The sequence below is a fragment of the Xenopus laevis genome, chromosome 2L (genome assembly GCF_017654675.1).
Source record: "Xenopus laevis strain J_2021 chromosome 2L, Xenopus_laevis_v10.1, whole genome shotgun sequence".
Lineage (NCBI taxonomy): Eukaryota > Metazoa > Chordata > Amphibia > Anura > Pipidae > Xenopus > Xenopus laevis.
In genome coordinates this window covers 175,495,715-175,511,844 of record NC_054373.1, presented here as the reverse complement: position 1 = coordinate 175,511,844, position 16,130 = coordinate 175,495,715, and the positions used below count along the sequence as shown (strand labels likewise).

General features: G+C 38.6%; 1 long non-coding RNA gene and 1 other non-coding gene across 11 annotated transcripts; both read left to right on the top strand.

The window, feature by feature from the left end:
* The first annotated feature begins 1,157 nt into the window (after nucleotides 1–1,157).
* Nucleotides 1,158–15,241, top strand: LOC108708753. Of its 10 annotated transcripts, none has more exons than XR_001934524.2 (7): nucleotides 7,984–8,222; nucleotides 9,359–9,465; nucleotides 9,579–9,730; nucleotides 10,951–11,164; nucleotides 12,098–12,220; nucleotides 13,707–13,786; nucleotides 15,121–15,241. It is a non-coding gene; the product is annotated as an uncharacterized LOC108708753 (long non-coding RNA). The 10 variants fall into 10 exon arrangements; XR_001934522.2 differs by having other exon boundaries at nucleotides 7,986–8,222; nucleotides 9,584–9,730; XR_001934529.2 differs by having other exon boundaries at nucleotides 7,993–8,222; nucleotides 9,579–9,647.
* Nucleotides 11,654–11,720, top strand: LOC121400262. Its single transcript, XR_005965668.1, has one exon. It is a non-coding gene; the product is annotated as a small nucleolar RNA U2-30 (small nucleolar RNA).
* Nucleotides 15,242–16,130: the final 889 nt, after the last annotated feature.

Sequence of the window (16,130 nt, the reverse complement as noted above, 5' to 3'; positions counted from 1 at the left end):
GTTATACATCTTTTAACTTAACTATTAATATCTTATAGAATGGCCAATTCTAAGCAGCTTTTCAATTGGCCTTCATTTTTTCAGTCTTCTTCTTCTGACTCTTTCCAGCTTTCAAATCGGGGTCACTGACCCCATCTATGAACAAATTCTCTGTAAGGCTACACATTTACTGTTATTGCTACTTTTTATTACTCCTCTTTCTATTCAGGCCTCTCATCCTATTTATATTCCAGTCTCTTATTCAAATCAATGCATGGTTGCTAGGGGGTGTTTTGGGCCCTAGCAACCGGATGGCTGAAATTGCAAACTGGAGAGCTGCTGAATAAAAAGCTAAATAACTCAAAAACCACAAATAATAAGATAAAATTAAACCCAATAGCAGATTGTCTCAAAATATCACTCTCTCATAAAAGTTAATTTAAAGGTGAACTATAATTTTAAATGGGTGGATCACCTTTAGGTTAACATACTGGGGGTCATTTATAAAGTTCACGCAGCGCATATTTTTCACAAATGGTTGCATAACCCACTGCTCTGCCCGTCTTTCCGTTTTTTTGCGAATTCGCAGTGTGAATAAATTTTCGCAAATGGCGCGCAAATGAGACGGGAGTTTGCGCGAGGGCCCCCACTGTGCGTGGTTGTTGTGCATGATAAATAGCGCTGCCAGTAGCTTAAATTCGCAGTTTGCAAAACTGTTTTGCGAATATTTTATCAGCCACCAAAGTTGTGGCATAACTGAGTCGCAGAGTGTGCGCATAAAGATCCGCAATTTGCTAATTGTGACATATTTAAAAAGCTCCTATAGACATTCGCATCGTGAAAAAAAAATTCACAATTCTGTTTGCACCCTCTTATTCAGCTTTATAAATATAACCATGCGCAGGGCAAATATATTCACTTTGCGAACCAATCTGCCCTGCACAAAGTTTATAAATGACCCCCCCAGTAACATCTATGGTGGTAATCCACCTAAATTCATTTATGGTGTACCAAAATGGCTCCTAATTGGAGTCAAGGGTGTAACCTCTAACCACACCTATCTAAACTGAATAGTGATTGGTGCACCTGGGTAAAGTTTCTGGATTGGTTGTTTTTTTCTAATTGGTCCGATGTTTTGATTGGTGCACTTTTGTTTAAATATTTGAAGCATGGCTCTGCAAACATAGCCTATGGTTAAGTGTTTCTAACACGAAAGGTGTAAGGCTGCGGACTCAATGAACGTTTATTTGCCTGGTGTAACTTTGACTTCTTTGAGTGCCTGCTCCAAAGGTTCTTTTTGGTTTGTCTGCTACCTGTGCTGAGGGCTTAGGGCACCTGAGCCTCTTCCCTTATGTGGTGAGTAATCTCTTTTCTACTTGCAGACCCTAAACTCCAGATTTATCATTAACATAGTAACAGAGTAAGTTAGGTGAAAAAAGACACATCCATCAAGTTCAACCTTCTCACTCTATTTTAACCTGTCTAACTGCCAGTTGATCCAGAGAGGAAGGCAAAAAACCCCATCTGAAGCCTCTCCAATTTGCCTACTTTTTGGTGTTTCCCCCCCCCATGGCCTTTAGTGTTCCATTAAGGGGCAGATTTATCAAGGGTAGAAGTGAATTAGAGGGAATTTGTGAAGTAAAAAAATTCGAAATTCAAAGTGGTTTTTTTTTTTTTTTTTTTTTTTGGAAACTTTGACCATTGAATAGGATACTACGACTTCGAATTTGATTCAAAGTAAAATAGTTTGAATATTCGATTATCGAAGTACTGTCTCTTTAAAAGAAAAACTTTGACTTCAATGCTTCGCCAAATGAAACCTGCCGAAGTGCTATGTTAGCCTATGGGGACCTTCTAGACCATTTTTGTAAATCGTAACACATTGAAGTAAAATCGTACGATAAAATCGTTTGATTCGAACAATTTAATCGTTTGATCGAATGATTTACTTCAATTGTTCGATGGCTAAATTCGGTGAAAAATCCTTCGACTTTGATAGTCTAAATATTTCAATTCGAGGGTCGAATTTCGAATTATTTATCACTTCGAAATTTGACCCATGATAAATCTGCCCTTAAGTGTCGACTTGTATTTCACATGTGTCTCCATGTCATGCTTATGGGTTTTGTTTGTCTTTACATATTTAAAACAATACAAATTACCTATACAAAAGTTAATTTAAAGGAGAACCACCCCATTAATAAGCTTTACCAGCAGCTTCTTGGCACAACAAGCTTGCTCTCTGGTTATATCCCAAAATTTCTTAGTAGTTTCTTATTAGACAGAATGTATTCCATTTACACTTTACTGATGGCCAGACCTATAGTCTTCTGTGCCCCAGTGATGGGGAAAATCACCTTCATGAGGCTGCGGTAAATAAGGACATTGATATGTTTTTGTTTTACATATTTATTTAATATTTTATATTAGTGTCTTCTATTTTAGTACCGGACTCCACTGACACAGTGAAACTAAATCCATGTAGGCTGCCATCCCAGTGATTGCTTGCTAACATCTGCTGCCTTACAGCTCCTCTATACTCCCGTGGCCAAGGACTATATAAGTGCCGACATTATGTCTCCTGCCTGTCATACATACACACTGCATGGCATTTAATCCTATATAAGACGGCAGATTGTATGAGCCAGTATTTTGCAGATCTGTGTTTATTGCAGTTCCCAGAAGCATTAACATAGCTAATATTTCTTTAAGTTCATCAATGGGACCTGGGGGTTTTACGAATAAGGGCTCTTTCTGTAATTTGGACCTTCATACCTTAAGTCAAATTAAAAACAACTTAAACATTACAGAAACCCAATAAGGAATTATTATATCTTAGTTGGGATCAAGTACAAGCTACGGTTTTATTACACTGAAAAAGGAAATCCCTTAAAAATTTTTTTTTAAAAAAACGGAATTATTTAATTATAATGGAGTTTATGGGAGATGGCTATTCCATAATTCGGCGCTTTCTTGATAATGGGTTTGCTGCTCTGTTTCTATAATTTGATATGTAGCATCCCAAGTAAAAGGAAGATTTACCAAGAAGTGAGAAGTTATACTTGGGGATATAGTTCATCATTCCTCAAAATTATGGCAATTGGGAAGAGGCCAGTGTCTATAAATGCTTAATATCTAAAAAATATATATATATATTTACTGTTAAAGGATCCCTACCCCACTGCACACTCTCCTCTACCATCTGCCAACTGCTTGATTTAAAAGCTCTCTCAATTGACCTTACAATTATTTATTGGCCGTGGTGTAAGTAGCAGGGAGCAGCCTCGGCACCAACGGGGGCCCACAGTAAGACAGGACCCAGTATGAATCCATGACCCCACACCTTTTCAGGCCCTAATTCCTGTACCATCTTTGAAACCCCATTCAGGACCCCCCCCCCGGGTAAAATCCCTGGGGCTGCCAAATTTTAGCCCCTCAAGTATTGCCACTGTTGTTTTTTTTTTTGTTTTTTAGTATAATGTAGATAGTGGTATTCTAACAAATGTGTAATTGTAGTTAATATTTTATTTGAGGTCTGTCTTTTTAATATATTCACATTTTTGTATTGCAACTGCAGTGGGCTGAAATCTTTTACAGCTATCTGGTGGCTAGGATATGATAACCCTAGCAACTAGGCAGCAGTTAGTAAAGAAGAAATGAAGATTGCAGTTAAAAATTCAATAAAACATATATAAAACTACTTTACTAGTCACTTGTATAAAAGCAAACTGCTGATTGGTCGCTATGGGTTACTATAATTCGGCAACCTTTGCTCATTTTTATAAATTCCCCCATAGACTCGTAGTGCTCCTTTTATGCTGAACAGAGAAGCATCAAGAGATTTAATTTTAGTTTGTGGGATTGTGTCTAGCCTGACCGACAAAACGGCAAAGGGGAACTCCACTTATAAATGAATATTAGCAGTATAAAGCTGCTAATATCAGGAAAAACTAAAGAATTATAAACAGTTCAATCAAACCATATCACAAGGGAGGAGCTTTTTACTAATTTTTTTACTAATAAGCAGAGCAGGAGAATAATGCCTCTGTGCTAATTGGCTGGCAGAAAGGAATGACACAGGGAGGCACATTTATTCAAGGGTCAAATTTTGAATTTCATTGTGGTACACTCCCTTAAATTAGAATGAATTCTAAATTCGACTTGGTGAAATGTATTAGTAAAATAGTTTTCAAAACTCGGACCAATTGAAACAACCCGAAAACTCAAATCAAATTCGATCAAGCTCGGTTTGAGTTTTTTTTCTCCAAAAAAAGTCGGGAAGGCCGCAAGCATCTCCAAATTGATCCCTGGACCTCTCCCATTGACTTAAACAGCAATTCGGCAGGTTTTAGGTGGCCAATAGTTGGATTCGAATTCTTAATGGGCCAGAGTATGACAAATCTCAAATCGAATTAGAATCTTAAAAAAAAAAAAAAAAAAAAAAAACCAAGTTTGGATAATTTTCTAGTCGAATTTGACAGTTTTGACCATAAAAAAAATGAAAGTTTGAATTTTCTATTTGACCTTTAATAAATATGCCCCTTAGAATAGGGTTTAGGGTGTGTGGTTAATGTTTGTCTCACTGAAATTGCCATTCAGTGAGACAAACAGGAGTTTGAACTGCTTATTTGTTCATCTGTAATCTCTGTATAAATGCTGCTTAGAAAAATATTTCAGCATGTGATCTCCTAATCACAATCATTCCCCCCCCCCAACCTGGAACGAGCTGTTTGTTTGTGAAAACCCATTGCCAGATAGTGAGTAATACTAATTTCCCTATGAGCAGCGTCGGCAGATTGAATTAATCAAAAACACGGCTAGAATTTAATCATTTCAGAAAAGGATCTTTGTTCTTTTATTAGATTCTGCTGCCCAAAAATCCAATAATGTAACCCCTACCCTCCTCCCATTACAGAAATGCAATCAGGTATTCAGGTATTCTTTCAAGTAAATTAATTGTTACCAAACCTGAATAGTCTGATGGATGTCCTTCTTCTTAAAGTGATATTGTAGGATGTGTAAGTATATACAACTTGCCGATCAATTGGACTGAATAAAGACATTACTGCTTTAGAGATTCCATTACAATATAAACTACAAGAGCTCCAAAATGCAATTATCATGCTGAATCAACCTGTTATTTCTAGTGTTGTCTTTTTAAATTATATTCACATGTGAATATGTTAATTAGCATGTACTTCTAATTTAGCATTTCCTGTGTTACTATTACAATCTCACCCTACTATACCTGCTATCCCACAGTCACACTCCCTTCCCAGAGACTATTATCCCACTGTTACTATAGGCACCATCTCTCCCTACTATACCTGCTATCCCACAGTCACACTCCTTTCCCAGAGACTATTATCCACTGTTACTATAGGCACCATCTCTCCCTACTATACCTGCTATCCCACAGTCACACTCCCTTCCCAGAGACTATTATCCACTGTTACTATAGGCACCATCTCTCCCTACTATACCTGCTATCCCACAGTCACAGTCCCTTCCAGGGGACTATTATCCACTGTTACTATAGACACCATCTCTCCCTACTATACCTGCTATCCCACAGTCACATTCCCTTCCCAGAGTCTATCATCTCACTATTACTATAGGCACCATCTCACATTTATTTACACACTGAACATTCCTGCTTGAAAACGGAGCTGACATATAAACACCGAATTACTCACAGTTGGCAGTGACCAATGCACATGAGACACTAATACCTTTTTACAACAAAACACACGACATATATTATAAAAAATACTGTTTATAATTGAGTTTATACAAGTCTGCATTTTGCCTATAATTCTGCAACAAAAACCTGTGTGACACAACTACAGCCTGCTGGATGATGTGTTGTCTGAGACTATAAATATATATATTCACTTGTCAGAACTCTGTTACAAAGACTTGCAGAATCCTATCCTAGGACAGGTATAGCCTTAGCCTTTCTAACTTGAAGAAATGTCCTCTGTCTCCCTCTACTGTAGCAGAGTTTACCTGTTCGCTCTAATTTAATCCAGGCACACTGCCCCTGTCTTGTAAAGTTTACACTCGTTATTAAACAGTCAGCCCACCCCATATCTGCTCAGAACTTGACTAGATATCCATCGAGGAGGCTGACATCCTATTGGCCCAGGACCTCAGCATGATATGTATGCAGTGACAGGTCCCTAATGAGAATTGCCCAAGGGTTCCAATCCGCACAATGTGGATAATTACTTCTAAGATCCTCTTGAGCAGATTGTAATATTTATGGCCAAGGAAAAGAAAATGCAAAATTTACTTGGGGTTGCCTAGTAAACCTTAGCATTATTTCTTTCCTTTTAGCAAGAAAATGCTCTGGCCTAGAAAAAAAAAAAAGTAGCAAAGCATGGACCAGCCATCTTTCTTTATCTACCCATGTAAGAGGTTGCATGAAAAATCCCATTCATTAAAGAGGTGGTTCACCTTTAAGTTAACTTTTAGTATGTCAATGCATGGCTAATATAATTTTTGAATAATTTGCCTTACTCTTCTGAGTCATTCCACCTTTCAAGTGGGGGTCACTGACCCCATCTAAAAAAACAAATGCTCTGTAAGGCTACAAATTAATCTTGCTACATTTTATTACGCATTTATCTATTCAGGCTCCCTTCTATTCATATTCCAGTCTCATCAAATCAGTGCATGGTTGCTAGGGTAATTTGGCCCAAGCAACCAGAAGACTGAAATTGCAGATTGGAGAGCTGCTAAATAACTCAAACCACACATAATAAAAAATTAAAGCAAATTGTCTCAGAATCTCATGCTCTGTCTACGTCATACTAAATGTTATGTCAAAAGTAAACAACCCCTTTAAGATAAGCAGGTCTCTTGGGGAAACTGACTTGCAGCTTAAAGGGATACTGTCATTTTTTTGAAAATGCATGAGTTAGTAGTGCTTCTTCAGCAGACTTCTGCACTGAAATCCATTTTTCAAAAGAGCAAGCAGATTTTTTATAAATTAATTTTGAAATCTGACATGGGGTTAGACATATTGTCAGTTTCCCAGCTGCCATTTGACTGTGGCATGTGACTTGTGCTCTACTTCAGTCGCACTTTACTGCAAGTTGGAGTGATAGCACTTTACTGCAAGTTGGAGTGATATCACCCCCTCCCTTTTCCCCCCAGCAGCCTAACAGACCAATGGGAAGGTAACCAGATAGCAATTTCATTTGTTTACAGAATACCTTTACACATATTGGTCTTTAATATAAAATGTCTGCTTCTGATCTTTTATATACTGCTGCTAGGGTTGCCATCTGCCCTGGGCCGGTAAAAATGAAGCTTGATACCAATAGGGTTGCCACTTTTTCTGGAAAAAGACACCAGCCCTCCTATATATTTTTTTTTTCCCTATTAATAACATTGGGATCAACCATTTTTACCAGCTAGGGTGGTAAAATACCAGGCAGGTGGCAACCCTAGTTACTAATGGGGGCAAAATGCATAAAATATAGGAATACCAGTATTTTTTTTTTTCAAGAAAAGGTGGCAACTAGGGTTGCCACCTGGCTGGTATTTTACAGGGCTGGCTGGTAAAAATTATGGTTGAACCCAATGTTATTAATAGGGAAAATAGATAAATCTATAGGAAGGCCAGTGATATGATCCCAATGTTAATAGGGGAAAAAAGATAAATATATAGGAGGGCTGGTGTCTGACTCTGCTGCCATGATAAAATGTTATTTAAATGTATTTTCAGATGCTAAAAAGGCAACTAAACCTTTCTTGCAAGGATTATATGCCAGTACAATGGCTTCAGAGCCGGAATATCATAGTTGTCATGTAGATACTGACTTTACAATAGAGCAATGTATTTCTCCTCAGTCTCAAGCACACAGAAAACAAGATTTTTAATTTATTACTTCATAGCGTTCCCCTGTTTACCACTCTAGTGCAACAGAGTACATTATAATGTCAATGATAATATAATTTTAATTAATCAGAATAAACCTAAAGCACAGATTCGGCTGCACTGAGAAACTACACTTCCCAGGATTCCAGCGTGTTAGTGAGTGCGCATGCGCGAACAGGTCTTGCTTCGTCTCTATGATATCCCTCGAATGCCGTGGTAGGACTTGGTATTGGCGCGGCGTTTGAAGACCGGAAGTGAAGTGACACGTTGTTAAAAGGAAACGAGTAGAATGTTTTTGCTGGAGGCCGTGACTGCTTGTTTTTGGGACAGAGCTGGTGCAGCTGTTTAACTGCAGGTAACGTAGATACAGGGAAGGGAAGAGGTTTTTGCAAAGCCATCATATCCCCGGCTCTTTTCACTGGGTAAAGGCAGAAATGGCAGGGATCTCCCAGGTGCCTTTGTTGATTCAGCAGGAGCCCAGGGTACATTGAGAGAGTCTGGCCCGTGCAAGCGGTTGTGAATCGCAGCGATCTGGTTGCTAGGATAAACAAACCTCTCTGCAAAAAACATGACTACAGGTAACTTAGGGGCAGATTTATCAAGGGTCGAAGTGAATTCGAGGGAATTTTCGAAGTAAAAAAAAATTCGAAGGATACTTCAACCATCAAATAGGATACTACAACTTCAAATTCGATTTGAAGTAAAACGACCATTCGATAATCGAAGTACTGTCTCTTTAAAAAAAAAAACTTGACTTCAATACTTCTCCAAATTAAACCTGCCGAAGTGCTATGTTAGCCTATGGGGACCCTCTAGAGCAGTTTTGTAAGTTTTTAAGTCAAAGAAAAATCGTTCGATCAAACTATGAAATCCTTCCAATTGAAGGATTTTATCGATCGAACGATTTTAATTCGACCACAAATGGCCAAATTCGATGCAAAAAAAACTTTGATATTTAAAGTTGAAGTATTCCAATTCAATGGTCGAATTTCAATGGTTTTTCTACTTCGAGATTCAACCCTTGATATAAGTCAAGGGTCTATAAGAACTCCTAGGCTAAGGCACAGTACATAATACTCAGGGGATTATTCATATGCAATTTTTTCACGGCGTCCGTTTTAACTCCGATGAGAATTTTTTATTGGTGATTTATTATACCCGAAGCTGTTCAAAGTGCGAATCAGAAAATGCTCCATCTCAAACCTGCTGAATTCATTTAAAAGTCAATGGCTGATGTCCCCTTAACCATCTGAAGATGTTTTAATCCTCACAAAATATTTGGGGTTTGGCCCTGGTTTTCCTGAGAACTCAAAATTTTTCTGGCATCAAATGTGGAATTTGGATTTTCTGCACAACAAGCAGAAAAAGTTAGTGTTTTTTTTTTCTTATTGATAGATAAGGGCAAATTGTGGATTCTAGTTTGGTTGGGCTTTTTTTTTTTTTTTTCAGAGTTTGATAAATAACACCCTTAATCTCGCTTATATACTAAAGGAGCCTGACCTTCATGCAATTGAGAGACAAGCAACAGTAAATAGACAGAAAGCAGAGAAGCTCTGAGAGAATGAAACCAGCACAAAGAAACTGTGGAAGTAAACCTGGTGAGTCTGATGTGCACTTAAGGATTTGTATTATTTAAACTGTTTTATTTTTTTTTCCCGTTTGGCTTCTAATGCATCTCAATTGACACCTGACAACTTTGCTATTCTGGAAGTGAAGACACTAAGAAGCGGCAGGCCTTCTAGCACAGGGCCATTGGGGAAATAAAAGAACAGCCGCTCAGGTACAAGCTAAAAGTCCCAATGCAAGTACAGTTGACCATTTTCAATGAGATACAAAGATGAGTAAGAGGACGTCAATAGAAAGGTAATTAAAAATGATAAAACGGTAGCCTTGCAAAGCAATATTTGGCTGCCAGTCCTAACCCTCGTTTGAAACCCGAAGAGAGTCAGGCTGATCATTCACAAAACTCTTAAACTAAAAAGTTTAAAGAATTTTGAACCCTGTGGAGCTTACAATCTTAATGTCCCTGAGGCAAACTATTAAAGGTGTTAAGACGGGAATCGAACCTAGGCCTACAGTTTCCATATCACTGAGGGAAAATGTTATGCTTTTAACTGTCTGAGCAATGATGAACATGACATTATCCAGATCTAAACCATGGTGGCTTCTACACTTGATCTGAGCTCCGATATCCTTTGTTTTATTCCATTTCAAGTTCTGCACATCCTATGATTGGTGTTGGAACATTGATTATCCTGACACAATCGGGCTTCTGTTGTAATTCAGCGGGAGCTGCAGAAGGTTACTAATTACAAATGTACAAAGCAGAATACAATCTGGAAAGACGGCTTTCTATCTTTACCCACCTTGAATCTGACAACATTTTGATAGTTGAGTAGAACTTAAAAAACTTTAGTGTGATTACTAGTTCTAGGACAATATTCGCCTCTTATTCTGCTAAAATTGAAGAGACAATTTAGATCTCCCCCGGGTAGTGTTGCCATGCCACCTGGCCGGTATTTTACCGGCCTAGCCAGTAAAACACCAGCCGGGGCCAGTATTACAAATTTACCGGCAATGTAGCTGCTGGTAAATTTGTAATACATCAAACAAATGCCCGTGGCCTGCACCCAGCCTAGTAAAAACTAACCTTTTTGCTGCTGGCTTGAGTCCAAACGTGCACTGTGGCCCTGCCCCCTTTGACGTCACGACCGGCCCAGCCAATCACGTGCCATGGATCCACCCCTTGATGCAACCCGCCCCTTTGCAGCCAGGGCTCACCCTTTTTATTCCTGCCCCCTCCACCAGCCGGTAGAGATTTTTTTTTTAAAAGGTGGCAACCCTAGCCCCAGGTGTTTTTTTTTTTTTTTTTTTTTTTTTTTTTGGGCTGGCTGTACCCCCAGAGGCAGACATTGTAAATAGGATCGGTTACCCCTGAAACATAGGCTCCTGTTCCTTTCTGCTGAATTAATGGAGGTTAGGCAAACCCTACCCAATCTATATGATGTGCCAGATAGGATGATCTATACCAAATTACAAGTACGGGCTTGGGTGCAAATGACTGAATTTTAATTTTTCTTTAGGCCAACAAGAAAATGTTGAGGGTTGGAAAGGTGTCTGCGCCCTCTGCTGACATAGAAGAAAACAGCAGACTGAGTCAAGCCAGTAACTTTTCTTTAGCAGATCCAGATTGTTCCAAAACATCTGCCAGCAGTAATGAAGACAATTGGAGCCGGACTAAGTTATCTTGGACATTGTCTCTGGAAGTTGCTTCATTCCATAACTTGAGCCTCCCAGGTAAATACACTAGAAACACTTTTTTATTGTAACCTGGCACATCTGTGAATACTTTCTTACACTTACTAAAAGGCCACACCAAAGGGCATACGATGTACAACGACCTTTAAGTTACACTTATACACTTCATCTGGTACACAAACATGTGCCACTAACATATATGGCTGACATTAGAGATCACAGATATAAGGTATCCAGGGAACTGTCATCGGAAGTAATTTTAATGATCAGAGATTAAATATAGCCAAATCTACTGTGTGTGTATAAGGTGAGCATGGAGAGAACATGTTGTGCTCTTGTCTGCTTGAGCAATGATGATTATGACATTATCCAGATTTTACTATGGTGGTTTCTACACTTGATCTGAGCTCAAATATCCCGTGTGAGTGTCTGCATAGGAGTGTAAGTGTGTGTTTGTGTCTGGGTGTATGTGTCTGTGTATAAGGTGTGAATGGAGAGAGAAAATGTTGGTTGTGTTCTTACTTGTCTGAGCAATGATGACAATGACATTACCCAGATTATAACCATGATGGTTTCTACACTTGATCTGAGCTCAGATAACCTGAGTGAGATGTCTGTGTGTTAATTAACATCTACTGTATTTATAAAGCACCAATATATTTTGCAGCGCTTAGTAGATTTAGTTCTGTATATGTAGACAATTCCAATATAGGAAGAGATCGACCACTAGTAAAGCGGTAGCCAAAAGTATTTATAAAATTAAAGACTTTTATTAGGACATATGCAAGTCTCTTCCTATATTCAAATTTTCTACATATTGCAAAAAATGATTGGCAAACCACCTGACTGGGGGGGTTCCCTTGGTAAGAGACCACTTTACAAGTCATTCTTTTTTGATTTTTGTTCCAAGAAACAGAGCCACACACCACTGTCTATGCGTTTAATAGTTATGTATGTGTGTCTCTTACACAGGGGGCAGCAGAGCTGGGAAATTTTTGATAAAATGCACAGACTTTCAGTGATCACTTTTCGACGACTACCATCTTTACGGGCAGTTTCCTGGCGAGCGAGAAGGCAGATTCAAGCATAATTTAGGTCAGGAAGGTTTTGTTTTAATAATTTTATACATAATACAAATATACATTTTCTAGTAGCCAGATTTAAATATACTGCGACTTGTACATGTGTATTCTTCTACTGTAAATGCAGCTTGGAATTCCAATGGCCCTAAAACTTACATTTGATGACCCAAGACTTTAGGCCTGCACAACTATATGCTATACATAAAGCAGCAGTTTTTTATGTTTACTTGCAAAGCTGTTGGCCAGGAGACTAGATTACACCTTGTCTCTTACCCTGGTTCTGCTCATTGGCTGTACCATTGATGGCTAACCAAAATTGGTGGCTATTGATGATTAGACCCGATACAATTTAAGTAGCTTTAAGGAGGAAGCTGTGGGTGACTGTTGATTCTTCAGTTTTGCTTGAGTCCTAGGCCTACAGAAACCCAAATAAAAATAACAAAAATAATAATAATCGCTCAAACTCCATTCCCCCTATGTGAAGTTAATTTAATAGGGCTAATTAACACCACTTCTCACCATATAACTGGGCGGGCCCGGGTGCAAATGCCCTGGACCTTTCGCTTCATCAATCTACGTTCACAGGCATTCTGTATGTGCAGGTAACTCACAGCTTGAAGTCCCTCGTCCGGGTGCAGCGCCTCGAACCCGCAGTTTAGCGAGACACGATAGTCCATAAAATTCCAATGTTGCATGCACTCACGGATCAGCATACAGCGGAGGTTTTAAAATGGCTTTATTTGCCCAACAAAATCACCTAACTCACTTAGTGTCATCACACGTACTCATAGTGATGACACACGAAACGCGTCAGGTGATTTTGTTGGGGAAATAAAGCCATTTAAAAACCACAGATGTCTAATGCGTGAGCTCAACATTGGAATTTCATTGACTACAGAAACCCAATTGTTCTCTCAAGTGATCCAGTATTCTGATTAGAGAAAAGTAGTCCACTGAGCTTAATGGGGTTGTTCACTTTTGAGTTAAGATTTTAGTATGATGTAGAGTGATTCTGAGACCGTTTGCAATTCGTTTTAATTTTTTTTTGTGGTTTTTGAGTTATTTAGCAGCTCTCCAGTCTGCAATTTCAGATGTCTGGTTGCTAGGGTTCAAATTACCCTAGCAACCATGCATTGCTTTGAATACGAGACTGGAATAGGAGAGACCAGAATAGAAGAGTAATAAAAAAAAGTAACAATACATTTGTAGCCTTACAGCACATTTGCTTTTGTTATTTAGATGGGGTCAGTGACCCCCCATTGGAAAACAGAAGGCAAATAATAAAAACTATACAAAATAAATAATGAAGACCAAGTGAAAAGTTGCTTAGAATTAGCCATTCTATAACATACTTGAACGTGAACTACTCCTTTAAGTAGAAAAACCATGTTTTTAAATTCTAAAACAATGTCCTCCTTGTATTGCTTTGTGTCAGTGACCACCTCAAAAACTGGTTTGTCTTCTGATCTCCTCACAAGCCTTTGCATTGTTTCGTTTAGGTTATACAACTGGCTCGATAAAGTCAGAACCAAAAAAAGGAGTCCTGTGCCAGAAACAGAAGGCAAATGAGTTTAAAAAGGTATGTTCAGAAGTTGCCTATTAAATACCTATAGAAAACTCTCTCCTGACTTCCAGCCAGTGCCCCAATTTGCCAGCTATGCAAGCACACGTGATGTCACTTCACACGCCCCAGTGACCTAGGCACCCCCAGCTCCACCCCCAGATTTAGGCAGCTGGGGAGAATCTTCTTCTAAAAAAAAAAAAATTACCCTTTTTATATAGGCAGCAGAGGGCCATCCCTTTAAAGGAGAACTAAAGCTTAACTAAAGAAGTACGGTAGGTAGAAATGTTGTACATTATGTTTTCTGCTTCTGTACCAGCCCAGGCAACCACAGCCCTTTAGTGTAGTTACACACGCTAAGATTCTGGGGAGATTAGTTGCCCATCGATAAATCTCCTCTTCTTCGGGCGTCTTATCCCCCTGAAATGCCTCCTCGTGAGGCGACTTCGGAAAACGAAGCGATTAGAGTGCCATCCTGCCGGCAATTTAAATTATAGCCTGCGGGAAGGCTTTTCGGGAGATTAGTTGCCTGAAGAGATTAGTTGCTGGGCGACTAATCTCCCCTGAATTTTAGCGTGTCACCAAACTTAGCAGTAAAGATCTGTGTCTCCAAAGATGCCCCAGTAGCTCCCATCTTATTTTCTGCTGATTTACTGCACATGCTCTGTGCTGCTGTCACTTACTGAGCTTAGGGACCCACTCACAATATACAGTACAAATAGAATAGAAATGTCACAATATAAGGCTGATTAGTAATTAATACAGATAATTACTACATGGCGGCACAGAAACCAATGCAATTAGCATCAGAATTTAATAATCAGCAAACCTGTAGCATCAGCTTATATTACAGGGGAAGCTCATTTTCTGCTGGATAATTAGTGACGAGCCCTAAGCTTAGCTTCTCAACAGCTGCTCAGAGCCCACTGAGCATGTGAGTGTCACAGACGCTTTCCAAGATGGTGACCCCCCTGTTTCAGGACTTCTTGCATTGTTACTATGACACACTTATCACTCTTATTTCTATTCAGGCCTTTCCTGTTCATATTGCATGCTCTTATTCAAATCAATACATGGTTGCTAGGGTAATTTGGACCCCAGCAACCAGACTGAAATTGCAAACAGCTGCTGCATAAAGTTAAATAACTCAAACCTTAGATAATAAAAAATGAAAACCAATTGCAGATTGTCTGAGAATATCACTCTCTACATCATACTAAAAGTTAACTCCAAAGTGAACAACCCCTTTTTAATATCATATTCATGAAATTCCTGATGACGAAGCTGCGCTCCTGACATTGCTTGTGAGATAATGCTCTATTGTCTGTTATTTCCTTCTATCTATATTATAGAAAACTCTGGAGAAGCTGAGATAAAGGAAGAAATAACTTTGCTCTGAAGAACGGAGTCTGTCCCCTTTGGACCAAGGATTAAAGAAAAAAAAAATGTGTTACATTCAAAACTAAAAAATAGTTTCTGTTAATCGTTAGTTCCTGTTGGGAGAAGAAGCGTATCTTTGCATCCAAGTCTTTTTTATAAGAATTTACGTTTTATTTATGCTCGTTGCTATGGCTGCTGTGTGAATAGAAAGAATGGTATATGTTGGTCTATATAGATAGGTGATGGTGAGGACAAAAACTATGCAGAGTAGTAGAACTTTAAACAATGTTACTTATCGCCCCCTCATCTGTTCCAGCTCTGTAGCATTAGATATCCCAGTTAAAGGAAAACTATACCCCTCAAACAATGTAGGTCTCTATAAAAAGATATTGCATAAAATGGCTCACATTTAAAAACCCTGCTTTGTGTAAATAAACCATTTTCATAATTTACTTTTTTTGTAGTATGTGAAAACTGCCATTTTAAAAATTAAGGGCCGTCCCCTGGGATCATATGATTCACAGTGTACACAAACATACTAAACAAACCATACGTGTTGGGTCACATGAGCCAATTAACAGCCAGAGTTGTCTTTTGCTTCCACACTTCTTGTTAGAGCTGCAGTATTTCTGGTCAGGTGATCTCTGAGGCAGCACACAGACTATCACAAAATGGTGGCTCAAGGGAAGAGATGAGAGGGCAAGTTTTACTTAAATATATATTGCAGTTTGGTAAGATTCTTTAATAAGCTCGTTAATTTGATATAAACTATCTGTTGCTCAAGTATTCATTTTGGGGGTATAGTTTTCCTTTAATTTCACGCATTGAGTTATTCATGTACTTAAGCACTTGCTATATATATATATATATATATATATATATATATATATATATATAATTTATATTTTCATTCGGTGGATTATTCCTGTTTCAATTACTTTTATGTCTGTTTTAGAAATAAATTAATAATTCTTCATCTTTC